Here is a 14,715-nt window from a genome sequence, read left to right on the forward strand (position 1 = left end):
CACTGTGAATGATGAAGCTCGTCCCAGGGAATAAGCATCGAGATGTACTGCACAGAAACAGACCCTCCGGTCAAACTCGTCCATGCCGTCCAAATGTCCGAACCTAATATCGTCCTATTTGCCAGCACTTGAACCATATCCCTCTACACCCTTCCTATTCATATACCCATTCAGAAGCGTTTCAAATGGTATAATTGTACCAGCCTCCACTACTTACCCTGACCGAAGATTCCATACGTGCACCAACCTCTGTGATAAAAGTTGCCCCTTAGGTCCCTTTTAAATCTTTCCACTCTCAACTTAAACCTACACCCTTTCGTTCTAGACTCCCCGACCCCAGGGAAAATACCTTGTCTATTTGTCCTCTCTATGCCCCTCATGATTTTATAAACCACTATAAGTTCACCCCTCAGCTTCTGACGCTCATGGAAGGGGCCCTCACGTCATAATGGGGCCCAGGTGATTGACAGCAGCTTCAGACAATAGGAGAGTTGGCGTGATCCTCTAGCCAATGGGAGTGAATGAGGGATATGACCAGCAGGCCAACACGTGACCTTAAGCTGTGCAGGGGCAGTGTCACTGTGAGGGAGTTGGAGAGACAGCAGAGACTGGGAGATAAATGGAGTTTTTTTGTACTGGGAGGGTTTATAAACACATGGTGTAGGCTGCTTGACATGAATTACAAGCTCCCGGTAAATGAAATCTAGACAAACTGGGGATGATGGAAATGATAAACAACAACCAGAAGATGCTGGAAAAACTCAGCAGATCTGGCAGCGTCTGTGAATAGAAATCAGAGTTAACGTTTAGGATCCGATTAATCTTCCTCAGAACTGATGTTACTGAGAAAAAATGTCGGTTTATGTGCAGAAGGGAGGGGTTAAGGAGCAAATGATAGGTTGGGATAGAGTCCAATGAAAGAGATGGGAGCAGTTGGACAAAGGAATGGATAATGATATGGCCGGGGAAGGGTGAATAGCTGTTTTTGGGGACTGTTAGTGCCTCGACATAGGTAGTGTGCAGTGGCAAGCTATGTAATAACAAGGCCTGACGTGTGGGGTAGGGGGCGAGGACGTGGGAGATTTCAGGACCTAAAATTGTTGAATTCGATATTGAGGCCAAAGGGCTGAAGGGTCCCCGAGTGGGAGATGAGGTGTTGTTCTTCCAGTGTGCGTTGAAGTGTGGCGCTGGAAAAGCACAGCAGGTAAGGCAGCATCCAAGGAGCAGGGGAATCGATGTTTTAGGCATGCGACAATCATCAGGAATATGGGGAGTGGGAAAAAGTGCTGAGAGATAAATAGGAGGGGTGTGTGGAGTTGGGAGGATGGTAGCTGGCAAGGAGATAGGTAGATGCAGGTGGGGGTAATGGGGAGAGGATGGAGTGGACAATTGGGAAGGAAGATGGACAGGTGGGAGAGTTGAATAGGCCAGTACCGATTTAGAGAGTTGGATGTGGGATAAGGTGGGGAAGAGGAGATGAGGAAACCTTGATGCTGTGTGGTTGAAGGGTCCCAAGGCGGACGATGAGGTGTTATTCCTCCAGGCGTCGGGTGGCTCGGATTTGGCAATGGAGGCAGCCCAGAACCTGCATGTCCTTAGCGGAGTGGGAGGGGGTGTTGAAATGGTCGGCCACAGAGCAGTGGGATTGATTAGTGCATGTATCCCAGAAATGTTCCCTGAAACATTCTGCACGTTGGCCTTCTGTCTCCCCAATGGTGAGGAGACCACATCGAGAGCAAAGATCGCAAAAGGTGAGGTGTTTGGATTGCAGAAGTATCTCTGCTGGATTTGAGAGGATCATTTGGTGCCTTGGATGGAGGTGAGGGGGGAGGTGTGGGCATAGGTTTTACACCCCTCGCAGTGGCAAGCGAAGGTGCTGGGAGAGGAGGGTGGGTTGGTGGGGAGCGTGGACCGAACGAGGAAGTCACAGAGGGAATGGTCTCTATGAAATGCTGAAAGGGGTGGGGAGGGAAATATATCTCTGGTGGTGGAGTCTGATTGTAGGTGGTGGAACTGGCAGAGGATGATGCGTTGTATCTAGATGGAAGGTGAGGACCAGGGCCTTTCTATCCTTGTTGCGTTTAGAGGTGTGGGGTTCAATGGCAGAGATATGGGAAGTGGCAGATATATGGTGGAGGGTATTGTTGGCCACATGGGAGGGCACATTGCCATGTTGAAATACGGGGCCATTTGGTATGTTCTGGAGTGTTCTGCCAGCTTGCATCAAGCTTCAGTGGAACACTGCAGTAAGCATGAGACAGAGATGTTGGCCAGGGAACAGATTCGTGTGTTAAAGTGGCAGGCAGCTGGAAGCTCAGGGTCTGTTTTTGCAGCAGAATTTAGATCGTCAGCCGCCATTTCCACCATCTGCACTGAGATGCTGCCAGTCACAGGTTCCTGTCCACTCCATTATAAGCTATGCACCCTCCCAGCCGTTTCCTTTCCAAGTGTTACATTGGTCTCTGTCCTCACCTGTTATTCACTCTTTAACCTGTATCTCCTTTGCCATTGCAATGGGAGCTAAATTGTCCAGAGTGTTCAGAGATGTGTAGATTGGCTGCAAGATAAATATTTGTCTTTACTATTCATCCTGCACTGACTGTGAGTTTAGTTGTGTGTATTCATTTTATGGGATATTAATTGAGACTGGGACCTCAAAAACAAGTTTCTTCAGTCAGCAGGACCTGAATATAACTGTGAAAAGAGAAAGGTTTGTCTGTTCTGTCTGTGGGAAAATATCTCCAATATTTTTCTCAAGCAAAAATCAGAGAGATGGACAAATTTGTGGTTGGATCTCCCTTGGGGTATGTGCTCTGTTCTGGGCACTGCAGCTGAGGAAAGAGATAGTGGCCTGAGAGAGAGCACAGTTTTATCCAAATTACACCTCCTCTCTTTGTTGGAACTGTCAGGTTTAATCCCCAATCAACCACTTCGTGATGCTAACCTGTAAACACCTCACTTTCAATTCCCTGCAAACTATACATTACAATTCATTATGGACTGGAACTCCAGTACTTTTTCAGGTGGAATGTTCCAGGTTCTGACAACTGTCCATTCATCCAGAAACTGCTGAGGTCCATTTTGACTCTGGAGTTACAAAGGGCTGAACGGAAAGATGAGATGCTGTTCCTGTGCTCCCATTGAGATGCGTTGGAACAGTACAGGAGGCTGAGGGCAGTGTAGGTGTGAGCAGACAATGAAAATGACAGGGATCCACTGTGAGTGCTGCTTGACTCATTGAGAGTGTTTTGAATTTGGGTGTAAACAGAGTGAGGTGAGACAGTGAGAAGGTGAAGCTGAAACTCAGTTTTAGTTCAGGCCATTCAGACATTCACATGGTCCCAATGGGAACAGACAATTTGTAAGTATTTTTAACAGCTTTTAAAGTATAACATGTCAGCTGAAGTATAGATTGGGGCTTTATATTATAATGGAAATGTTTGAAGTGAAGGAAGGTTGCTAACTCATTGAAATTCTCTTAATGGGACTAACTAGCTGCATGTAGAGAGATGTAGTGACAGGAGACCTCTGACCCGAAGCGTGCTCCTCTTGTACAATGTGAGAAATAAGGGACACTTCCAGTCAGAGTCTCTGGTATTAAACTTTTGAACACAATGCCCCCATATTATCCATATTGGTCATCAAGAACACATACCTGGTGTGATCATCTAATACCTTTTGTTATTAGAATAGATGATACATGATTGGTTAATGTTTTGGGGAGGAAAGGGAGCAGAGAGGTTTAGTAGGACATTTTGGAGCTCAGGGTGCAAGAATCTGAGTTAGAAATGTGCTATCCTCATGGCTGGAATTACAGAAATGCACTTAGCAGAGAAATTTGTGGGGCTCGAGAATACAGAGATAGGGAGGATTGTGAGATTGGAGGATGTTACAGAGATGTTTCTGATAGCAGAGATAGTGAGGGTTCTGAGGCTGGAGAGGAATTAGGGATAAGGCCAGAAGTTGTAAAGCTGCATGAGGTGACAGTGATAGGGAGAGTTGTGAGCACAGAGACACAGAGAGTTAGAGTCTTAAAGTTGTACAGCATGGAAACAGACCCTGTGGTCTAACCAATCCATGTCGACTATAATTCCACCTGAACTAATCTCACTTGCCTCTGTTTGGCCCATATCCCTCCAAATATTTCCTATTTAATTATCCAAATATTTTTTAAATATTGTAAATGTATTCACAGCTACCACTTCCTGTGGCTGTTCAATCTACAAGCGCAAAACTAAAACAAAACTCATGTCTTTTTAAAATCTTTGTCATGTCTTCAAAAAATGTATGTACCCGTGTCTTGAATCCCCCTCCCATGCAGCCATTCATCGTATCTGCACGCTCCGTGATTTTATAAACCTCTAATAAAGCCACCGCTCAACCTCCTGAGCTCCAGTGAAAGAAACGCCAGCATATCTAGCCTCTCCTTCTAATACCATCCCTCGAATCATGGCAACATCCGAGGAAATATCTTCTGAATCTTCTCAAATTTAATAACATCCTTCCTATAACAGGGGGACCAAAACTGGACAAAGTGAAGAGGCCTCACAAACATCGTGTATAACCTGATGATAGTGTCCCAAATCCTTTACCGAAAGGTCTGAGCAATGATGGTAAGTGTGCTACACACCTACTTAACAACTCTGTCTACATGTGACACAAACTGGAAAGACCTGAACGCTAGGTCTCTTTGTTCCATACCACTACGCAAGGCCTTACTTTTAATTAATGAGGCTAAATGAGATGTTGTTTTATCAAAATATAATATCTTACATTTATTCAAATTAAACTCCATCTGCCACATTTCAGCCAATTCACCCAATTGATCAGGATCCCTCTGTATTTGTAGATAAGCTTTTTTTTACTGTCCACTTTAACAGTTTTTGATGTCATCCACAAGCAAACCATACTTTGTATATTCTTATCCAAATCATCTAAACGCATGGCAAAAAAAAGGACCCAGCGCTGATTCCTGGTGAACACTGCTGGTCACGGGGTTCCACTATTACTCTGTCTCCTACTGTTAAGCAAATTTGGTATCCAGTTGGCAAGTTCTTCCTGATTCCCATGTGATCGAACTTTACAAAATAGTCTCCCATGCAGAACCTTGTCAAAGGCTTTTCTAATTTCAAAATAAACAATGTCTACAGCTCTGGCCTCATCGATCTTCTTGGTTACTACCTTAAAAAATCTAAAATTATGTCTGTGAGACACCGTCTTACATAACTATTTTGAATGTCCCTAATCATTCTTTAACTCTCCAAATACATGTAAATCATATCCTTCAGAATCACCTCCAACAGCTTACTCACCACTGAAGTCAAACTCAAGAGTTCTACAGTTCCTCAGCTTCGCCTTATATCCCTGCACAAACAAAGGTACATTAACCAGTTTCCAGTCCTCAGGCACCTCAGCCGTCGTTATCGATTGTACAAATATTTCTCCATGGTGTCCGCAATTTCCTCCCACCCAAACTGTTCCCGTCCTATCACTTCAGTCACTTGGCCTGATTGATGAGCCAAGAAAAGGTCAGGCTTTCAGATAGGAACATTTACATATTGATAAAGAACGTTTCTTGAAATCATTTAACACATTCTTTACCAACCAAACCTTCCACACTATCGTAGTCCCAGTCAATGTTAGCAAAAGTAAATCACCTACTATTACAACCTTATTGTTGTGACTTTACATCTGAGATGTCTCTGTATATTTGTTCCATATGCTGTCCCTGATTATTGCAGAGTCTCCAGTGCCATCCGACCAAGGTGATCCTTTTTTTGAAGTTTGAAAACACAGTTTTGTTTTTAAAAAAGCTCTCCTCTGCGGACTTAAATATAAATCTATTTTTGTTTATTCACTCAGTGAATGTGAGTCTTTACCCTGAGGGCAGTTGAGAGTTAACCACATTGCTGTGGGTCTGGAGTTTCATGTTGGCCAGACCAGGTAAGGATGACAGTTTCCTTCCACATTAGTGAACCAGATTTTTTTTTTCTAACAATCGTCAATAGTTTCACGGTCATCATTAGCCTTTTCATTCTAGATTTTATTGAATTCAGATGCCACCATCAGCCATGATTCCATCATCTAATCCTAATCCTCGGAACATTGCTCATATTACTCATCTAGCAAGAATACCATTTGGCCATTGCCTCCCTTTTTAGCAATGTTTTTTTTTAAAGAAAGATCATTGGATATTATAGTAATTACAGAGGCATCACTCAGGATGAATAGGACTAGCAGCTTAATGTTCCAGGGTATAGGTGCTATAGCAAGGATAGAAAGGGGGCAACAGAACGGGGGAGTGGCATCTTTGATTAGGGATAACGTTACAGCTGGGCTTCTGGAGGATATTCCTGAGAGTACATCCAGGCAAGTTTCTTGGGTGGTACTTCGAAATAAGAAAGTGATGATCATCTTATTTGGATTGTATTATAGACCCTCTCCCAATAGTCAGCATGGAATTGAGACACAATTTTACCAGGAGACCTCAGTTATCTGTAAGAATAATATGGTTGCAATCGTAAGTGGTTTTACCTTTATCAACATGGCTTCGGAGAGCTGTAGTGTTAAGGGCTTGAATGGAAAGGTATTTGTTCAGTGTGTACGAGAACATTTCTGATTCAGTTTTTTAGGATGTACCTACTGGAGAAGGAACAAAACTTGACCTATTTTCTTTATTTATTCACAGGATGAGGCTGTCACTGGCTCGGCCAGCATTTATTGCTCCGTTTACCCAGAGGGCAGTTAAGAATCAACCATGTTGCTATAGGTTTGGAGTCACATGCAGGGCAGACCAGGTAAGGCAATTTAGTGAACCAGATGGGTTTTCCAACAATTGACAATGGATTCATTGTCGTCACTAGATCGATTTTTCCAGATATTTATTGAATTCACGTTCCAATATCTGCCATGATGGGATTCAAACCCGGGTCCCCAGAACGTTATCTGGGTCTCTGGATTAACTGTCTCGCGATAATTTCACTCTGTCATCACTGCCTCTTAGGAAGCGAGGCAGGGTGAGTGACTGATGCATCAGTGAGGCAGCAAATCAGCACCAAAGATCCCACAGTATTGTGGCTCAGTGGTTAGCGCTGCTGCCTCAGCACCAGAGACTATGGTTTGATTCCAACCTCAGGCGACAGTCTATATTGGATTTGTCACATTCTCCTCAGTGTCTGTGAGGGCTTCTTCTGGGTGTTCCAGTTTCCTCCCACAGTCCAAAGATGTGTAGGTTAGTTAGATGAACCATGTTAAATTTCCCATAGTGTCCAGATGCAGTTTATGAGGTTTTGAGATGTGCAGGCAAATCTCTGCCTGATGTGAAAAGATCCTTTTGAGGTCAGAGGGAGGTGTGGCCGCACGTTTTACATCTCCCATGGCGACAAGGGAAGCTCAAGGGTGTGGAGGGTGGTTTGGTGGGAGGGTGTGACGACGGATTCTCTACGGAATGCAGATAAGGGTGGGGATGGAAATATGTCTCTGGTGGTGGGGTCTGACTTTAGGTAGCAGAAATAACAGAGGTTAATGTGCTGTATCTGGACATTAGTGGAGCGGAAGTTGTAGACCGCAGGATTATATTCTTTATTGTAGCTGGAGGGGTAGGGTAAAGGCGGAGGTGCGAGAAGTGGAGGGTATGTGTTGGAAGGGCATTGTTCACAAGGTCGGACGAATATACTATCCTTGAAGTAAGCCTTTCTGGGATGTCCTGGAGTGGAATCGCATCTCCTGGGAGCAGATACAGCTGAGGCAGAGGAATTAGGAGAAAATGAACACTTTTCTTAAAGGGCTATACTCGAGGGAAATCAGGAGAGCAAAAAGGGGACATGAAATACCTTCAGGAAATGGTTCACGTAGAATCCAAAGAGATTAAATACATATATCACAGACAAAAGATTAACACGACCAGATAATAGGCCCCCTTAAAGATCAACAATGCTGTTTATGGAACCACAGAGGGTGGGAAAGATATGCAAATATTTAACATCATTTTTTACTGGAGAAGGATATGGAAGCTCGAGAGTTTGGAGAAATAAACAGAGAGAACTTGAAAAGTGTCTATGTTACAGAGGAGGTGGTACTGGATGTCTTAGATCGCATCATGGTGGATAAAGCCCTGGGACCTGATCAGATGTTTCCTGAAACTTTCTGGAAATCTAGGGAAGTGATTATTGGGCCTCTCCTGAGGTATTTGTATCGTTGATAGCGACAGGTGAGGTGCCATTATTTTAAAAAGGTGGTAAGGAGAGGCCATAGAACAAGAGAACAGTGAGCCTGAAGTCAGTGGCAGGCAAGTTGTTGGAAGGGATTCTGAGGGACAGGATATCCATCTATTTGGAAATATAAGGAATCATTAGGGAGGGTAAATGTGGCTTTGTACGTGCACAATCGTGTCTCACTAACTTGACTGAGTGTTTTGAATTGACAAAGAAAATTGATTAAGCCAGTCTGTCCACAGTGTCTATATGGGCACAAGTTTCCACAAAACAGACTGGTTAGTAAGGTTAGATAACATGGAATGCTGGGAGAACAAGCCATTTGGATACAAAACTGGCTTGAAGGTAGGAGGCAGAGGGTGGTCATGGAGTGTTGCATTGCAGACAGGAGGCCTGTGAGCAGCGGTGTGCTACAAGGATGGATATTGGGTCCTTAAATAAATGACTTGGATGTGAATAGATGAGGCATAGTCAATGGGTTTTCAGAAATCACCACAATTGTCGGTGCAGTGGACAGTGAAGAAGGTTAGTTTAGAATACAACAGGATCTTGATCAGATGGGCCATTAGAGGAAGGATTAGCAGATGGAGTTCAACATAGATAAATGTGAGCTGTTATGTTTTGGAATGGCAAATCAGGGCAGGACTTATACACTTACTGGTAAGGTCTTGGGGAGCGTTGCTGAACAAAGAGACCTTGGAGTGCAGGTTCATAGTTCCTTGAATATAGAGTCACAGGTAGGCAAGGGTGTGAATGCAGTGTTTGATACACTCTCTGTTATTGGTCAATGCATTGAATATAGATGTTGTGATGTCCTGTTGTGGTTGTACAGGACGTTGATTAAGGCTCTTCTGGAATTCTGTTTTCAGTTCCAACGGTTTGAGCTATTGGGAAAGGTTGAATAGGCTGGGACTATTCTCGCTGGAGAGTTAAAGACTGAGCGGTGATCTTATAAAGTTTTATAAAATCATGAAGGGCATGGATAGTGTGAACAGTCAGGGAATGTTTCCCAAGTTCGGTGGGTACAGGCTTAAGGTGAGATGGAAAAGATTTAAAAGGGATCTAAGGGGCATCTTTTTCGTGTTGAGGGCAGTGCATGTATGGAATGAACTGCCAGATGAAGGGGTGGAGGCTAGTACAATTACAACACTTCAAAGGCATCTTATTGGGTACATGAAGAGGAAGGATTTATAGGGATAAGAGTGAGATGCCGGCAAATGAGACTCCAATAACCCTTTCCGTTATTGGTCAATACAGAAGCTGGGACGTCATATTGTGGCTGGACAGGACAGTGATTAAGCCACTTCTGGAATTCTGTTTTCAGTTTGAATTTCCCTGGTCTGGGAAGGATGTTGTGAAACGCGAAAAGGTTTGGACAAGATTTACAAAAACGTTGCCAGGATTGGAGGGAGGGTTTGGGCGAGAGGAAGAGGCTGAATATGCTGGGGCTATTTTCCATAGAGAGTCAAAGAGTGAGAGGTGACCTTATGGAGATTTATAAAACCACGAGGGGCGTGGATAAGGTCAACAGTCGGGGTCCTTTTTCCTCAGGTTCGGTGGGTCCAAAACAAGATCACATGGGTTTAAGTTGAGAGGGCAAAGATTTAAAAGGGATCTAAGGGGCAACGTTTTCAAGCTGAGTGTGGAGTGTGGATGGAAAGAGCTGCCAGATGAAGTAGTGGAAGCTGATAAAATGACAACATTTAAAAGGCATCCGATTGGGTACATGAATAGGAAGGGTTTCGATGGATACAGGTCAATAGCTGGTAAATGGGACTCCATTGGTTTAGAATTGATAGTTGGCATGGGCGAATTGGACTGAAGGTCTGTTTCTGTGCTGTACGTCTCTTTGACATTAATAAATTAGGATGCGTTCCTCTTTTGTGGAGAGCTAGCAGAAGCACAGATAATTGTCCTTGTAGCTGAGAAGATGAAGCAGTGGTTTCGACCAGGTGCAGAATTGGTTCCAAGGCATTGCATTAGCAGAGCGAGAGAGAGAGGAATTATTAACACTGTCAAAATTTATAGTCACTACTTTCAAATAATTGGCAAATACTGCAAGGTGAAAATGTGAACATTATTTTACTCAGTACGTTCTTAACATCTGGAACAGTCTGAACGGCAGCTGGACACAGATTCAGCAGTTATTCTCAAACAGATTTGGAACTTTACTTTTTAAGGAAAGATTTGGGAGCTGTGGACTAATGGGAGGAGAATTGAGACAGATTTGCAGCATCTCCAGAGGGAGAGAGTACAGCCTCCAATGGGCTGAATAGCCCCCAGCCCCTGTGCTCTGTGAAACTGCCCCATTCACTGTGAATGATGAAGCTCATGCCAGGGCAGAGAAAGGGAGGATACCACCACTCTCATCACAATGGACCTGGCTGTTTGACGGCAGCTCCAGACTAATGGGAGGAGAGTCTGTGTGGTCCTGAAGTCAATGGGAGTGAATGAGGGGTGTGGCCAGCAAGACGACACATGACCATGCAGCTGTGCAGGCGCAGTGTCACTGTGTGGGAGGACTCAGTGAGTGTGAAGGGTTTGGGTGAGACAGCAGAGGCTGCTAGACCAGAATTACAAACTCCCGGTAAATTAAAAACAAAAGATCTGCGGATGTAAATCGGAAACAACAACCAGGAGATTCCGGACAACCTCAGCAGGGTCTAGCAGCATTTGTGAAGAGAAATCAAAGTTAACATTTCAGAAACGGTGGTCCTTCCTCAGAACTGATGTTACCGAAGGAAAAAAAATGTTTTATACACAGAAAGTAGGATGTGGGTAGGATGTAATGAGTAAAGTATAGGTGGGAATAGAGCAAGAAGAACGGTTGGATAAAGGGGTGGATAACGATCTGGCAGGGGAGGGTGACTAGCTGTTAATGGAGACTGTTAGGAGCTAACCATAGGTAGTGTGTAATGGCAGGCTGTGAGAACAAGGCCTGGTGTGTGGGTTGGGGCCTCGGACATGGGGTTGTTAACCTTTGGTTAGCCACTAATAGTCTCCATTGTAAGCTGGTCCCCATCTACATCACTCTACTATTGGAGCTGCTGAGGCCACATGCCTCTCGAATACCCTCCCTCACCCCCTCTGTCCACCTTTAAGATGACTCTTAAAATCGTTGTCTTTAATCAATGTTTCCAGCATTCGTGAAGCACTTTGGGAGATTTGTCAGTGTGTAAGGCTCCATACAATGCAGATGGTTGTTGTTATTGTCTGACATGAGGAGAAACAGTGATGAGCCATCTCTCTCTTATACCTGATGAACAGCAGCAAAAGCAGGTAGCTCTGAGCGTGCTCCAGCCCACAATGGGCCTTGGGTGATTGATGTCAGCGCAGTCCCTCCATGACTACCTGGTCAGGTCCACGCCCCCCTACGACCCACCCTCCCATCCTGGCACTTTCCCCTGCCACCGCAGGAACTGTAAAACCTGTGCCCACACCTCCTCCCTCACCTCCATCCAAGGCCCTAAGGGAGCCTTCCACATCCATCAAAGTTTTACCTGCACATCCACTAATATCATTTATTGTATCCGTTGCTCCCAATGGGTCTCCTCTACATTGGGGAGACTGGGCGCCTCCTAGCAGAGCGCTTTAGGGAACATCTCCAAGACACCCGCACCAATCAACCAATCCGCCCCGTGGCTCAACATTTCAACTCCCCCTCCCACTCTGCCGAGGATATGGAGGTGCTGGGCCTCCTCCACCGCCGCTCCCTCACCACCAGACGCATGCAAGAAGAACGCCTCATCTTCCGCCACGGAACACTTCAACCCCAGGGCATCAATGTGGATTTCAACAGCTTCCTCATTTCCCCTTACCCCACCTCATCCTAGTTTCTAACCTCCAGCAACATGATCCCCTTGACTTGTCCAGACTTGTCCGACCTGCCCAGCTCCTTTTCCACCTATCCACTCCACCCTCTCCTCCCTGACCTATCACCTTCACCTCCTCCCCCACTGACCTATTGTACTCTATGCTACTCTATCCCCACCCCCACCCTCCTCTAGTTTATCTTTCCACGCGTCAGGCTCACTGCCTTTATTCCTGATGAAGGGCTTTTGCCCGAAACGTCGATTTCGAAGCTTTTCGGATGCTGCCTGAATTGCTGTGCTCTTCCAGCACCACTGATCCAGAACCTGGTTTCCAGCATCTGCAGTCATTGTTTTTACCACCTTTATAAAGGGGGTCCAGGAACAGAGGGTCCTGGGTGTATAAGAGTTCAGATTATTGAAGATATCAGGATAAATGGGGAGAATAGTAAATATCACAGATTAGCTTCAGTATCTGAGCTGTTTACAGGAGAGAGTCCCCGTGCACCCTGCCTGGGAGCTGGTGGTGACAATGTGTTATGAGCCCAACTTCCTGCCCCTTGAGACCATGGAGATTCTATTTGTGCTACCTCGACAAAAAAGAAATGTCATCATTGCCATGGCTTCTACGTTGTGCCAGATAAACGGAACTGGCAGAGCGTTTAAAGTGAGAATTATCTTCACTGAATGATACTCCTTAATCGCTTGGGAGGACGTGGATATGTCAGAATCTCCACAGGAGTCATTCCAGCCCTCTCCGCCTCGTACCAGTGTCCTCCCCACATGGTGGGAGGGAGGGGGTCATGTTGAGGGAATAGATATCGGGCACTCCAACACCCAGCTTGGCCACTTCTGATCTATTACCGGCTGTTGCTCCTGTGAGGAAGGGAGGGAGTAAGTGTGGGAGAGGGTGGTCCTGCTGTTAGTGCTGGTGTAGGTGGGGTTGGAGATGGTGAAGTGTCTGGAGTGAGTCTGGCAACTGTCTTGTATTCATGCCGTGTTATTACTGTGGCGGGGTACATTTGAGGAGGGGGAGAGAGAAAGCTGGAGCATTAGCCTTGTTCAGCTTAGGTGCTACAACAGATATACAGTGAGTGTGGGGAACAGAAAGAATACAGTAACACTTATCCTGGCAGAGGGGGAAGGTTTTTGATCCTTGTCCTGTATTGCTAGACATGTCTTCAGACCGCAGATACTGCACTGAGCTGGGTGGTTAGCTCTGACAATGCACGCTGGTGGTGTGGCCCTCTCTAGGAAGAGAATGGTGCCCCCATACTAGCCCATCCACCAGGCCTTCCGTAATCGTCAAAACCGTGGTGTAATTGCTCCTTATCTGCCATGCTCGAGGTAAACTGTGCAGGAAATCTCCAAACTTAGAAAGCTCAACCGTGTGCCCATTGGCCTTTTAAAGTTGGCACCTGTGCCAGGGAACATGGAATATCCGGGGGCGTCCGGGTGATGGTGAGTACCACCAGCCATGATAGGTGAGAGAATCGGGCTGGCATTGAATGAGAAGAACACCACGGGGTGGGGTAGGTAGTTAATGAGCTACTTTCGACAAGAGAGTACAAAGAAACTCGTCTGGCCTCGTGCAGACAATCCCTCGATCACACTCAAAGTAAATATCACTGAGACAAATTACTTTTAGCTTCAGCCCAATGAGTCGAAGACTCTACTGAGTCCACTCAAAGATACAAAGCTGCAGGACAGATGCTCGTCCAAAACGCTCCATCATCTGATCTCAGACCGATCTTCCACTCTTACATTATTCCTAGAAACACTGGTTCTTGTTGCAGGATTCTGTTGACGTGCCTACATTTCAGCATTGTAAAACCTGTGAACACATGATTCAATGTCACTGTCTCTCAGTCTCCCCGTCTCTCTTTTTATCCTAAACGCCTCCCAGATGCTCGTGTTTACACTGACTCGACTGCCACCTCTCTCGGGCAATGATTTTCACAAGCATAACACATGTTGTAATTCGCAAAGGAGGTATGGAGATGCAAATGGATGGGAACTGCACATCCTGTCTCCTTCAGCATGGACTGGGCAGCATCTAACACAGTGTTCTGAAAAGTGGATGGTGTACACAGCTCAACATGCTGGGATGCTAACTCCTCTAGGTATACAGATCATTAATCGGTGATCACTGCACAGCTCCCCGTGCTGGGCAGATATCTGGTGCAGGTTTACAGATCAATGAACCAGAGTGATCTACACAGCTTCCCATACTGAACAGACAGGAGTTGGATGAACACAGCAAGCTAGACAGCATCAGGAGATGTAGAAGTCTCTTTTGTAACCCTTCATCAGGACGGCTGTAATAGATTTGCTCCTGAAACGTCGTCTTCAACACCTCCCGATGCTGCCAAGCTTGCTGTGTTCTTCCAGCTTCCTGCCTGTCTACTTTGGCTTCCAGCATCTGTAGTCTTGTTATCTCAATGCCAGTTTCACATATTGGAGAGGTAACTCGTCCGGATTTAAAGACAAATTTTCTGATGTGATCGGTGCAGTGTTTCACTCTGGACAGATTGCTGGATTGCATTAAACAGAGGAATGAATGAATGTGCACAGTGTTCCACTCTGGACAGACAACTGGGTTGTACTGGGCAGTACAATAGCCTGGTCTGCAGTTTTCTATGGTGATCAGATATCTCCTCTGGGTTTTAGATGTCTGGGTTGGTTCTGGGAAG

This window comes from Chiloscyllium plagiosum, unplaced genomic scaffold, assembly GCF_037043375.1.
Source record: "Chiloscyllium plagiosum isolate Xiang-an unplaced genomic scaffold, Cpla_swu_hap1 HiC_scaffold_45, whole genome shotgun sequence".
Classification (NCBI taxonomy): domain Eukaryota; kingdom Metazoa; phylum Chordata; class Chondrichthyes; order Orectolobiformes; family Hemiscylliidae; genus Chiloscyllium; species Chiloscyllium plagiosum.